This window comes from Chaetura pelagica, unplaced genomic scaffold (assembly GCF_000747805.2).
Source record: "Chaetura pelagica isolate M959 unplaced genomic scaffold, ChaPel_1.0 scaffold12, whole genome shotgun sequence".
NCBI lineage: Eukaryota > Metazoa > Chordata > Aves > Apodiformes > Apodidae > Chaetura > Chaetura pelagica.
In genome coordinates this window covers 1,329,258-1,330,571 of record NW_009952801.1, presented here as the reverse complement: position 1 = coordinate 1,330,571, position 1,314 = coordinate 1,329,258, and the positions used below count along the sequence as shown (strand labels likewise).

At 56.3% G+C, this 1,314-nt stretch overlaps 1 protein-coding gene across 1 annotated transcript in view; it reads right to left on the bottom strand.

Moving 5' to 3' along the window:
• Positions 1-1,314, bottom strand: part of DLX6 (distal-less homeobox 6) — an 11,666-nt gene that overhangs the window by 7,943 nt on the left and 2,409 nt on the right. The window lies entirely within an intron of this gene.

Here is a 1,314-nt window from a genome sequence, read left to right as displayed (position 1 = left end):
CCCCTGCGACCCGGCTGCCCGGCTTCTCTGCTCCTTCTGCGGCCAAACCCGAGCTCCCAGAGAGGGAGGCTGCAGTCCTGGCCAAGGGCGATGGGATACTCCGGACCGCAGGCAACACCGCACCTTGACCGCGCAGCCTTATCCGGGCTTCTTCCCTCACCACCCTGGTTAATCTTCCCTGGGGATGCGCTCCACCAGTCGCGCTCTCTCTCCCGGAAGGCAGCGTGGCGTTTGCACCCCGAGTGGGATTAAGGCCAGTCCCTCTCCTCCCCCAGGCTGGCTGAGAGTCGTGGGGCAGAGCGGCCTTCACCCCCACCCCCGGTGCTCACCCGCTCCGCTGCCGCGGTGATGGGCAGAGAGCGTGGCACGGGGCACCGGGCTCCCTGTGCCCCAGGACTAGGTGACTTCGTGCTACCAGTCCTCCGTGTCACCTTAAACCGCGTCGCTTTAATGATGTTTGAAGGTGGTACTTTCAAAAGACCAAAGCGTGTGTGCGTGGTTTAAGGTCACATTTGTGAGTCGAAAGATGTCACACAACAGACACAACAGTTAGAAGGAGCTGAGGAACAACAGGAAACCGGGTTCTATTTTTAGGGTATAATAGGAAGTTAAAATAAGCGGCCAGAGGCTTCCTATATGCCTCCGAGCACCCTCTGTTCCATTCATCCATTCATTCTTTCATTCATGCGTTCAACGACAACAACAGGGGAAAACAAACATTCCCGTTCCGTTTCCCATTCCCTCCTTCCCGGGAAATCCTGCGCTGGTGTTTGCATGGGTGGGCTCCGCGAGCGAAGTCCCTCTTTGGGGTTGTTTAGCTTGTTTATTGATTTGTTGGGGGATGTGTGATGGCTGATGGCATTCACCAGGCGAGGCTCCCCAAGATGCTCTCGTTGGGGGGCTCCTGCTCGCAGAGTGCGCAGGGGCTGAGGGCTGCTCTCTGGCAATATATATGCCCCCCTCCCCAGTTCAAACCGGAGTCTGTGAGAGTTTTTCTGTCCCACCCCGACTAGGTTGGCTGGGAAAGTTCGAAATAAGCTTGTATCAGGAATTATATTAGTGCGTGTGTTTTCCCTCGGGAAGCCCATCTGCATGCAGGAAGGGGATCTTCCAGCAGGATTTTTGAAAGGGGCAGAGAAATGCGGGGGCGGGGGAAAGAAAAGGTTAGAGTGGGATCCCTTGTTTTTTTAGTGATATGAAAGAATGCACAAAGCAATCGAAAGGCGTTCGGGAGAGAGTGGGCATCTCCTGCAGCGCGGTGCTGGGGAAATCTCGAGAGAAGTGGGAAGCCGGCGAATATTCCCGCTGGCGGCG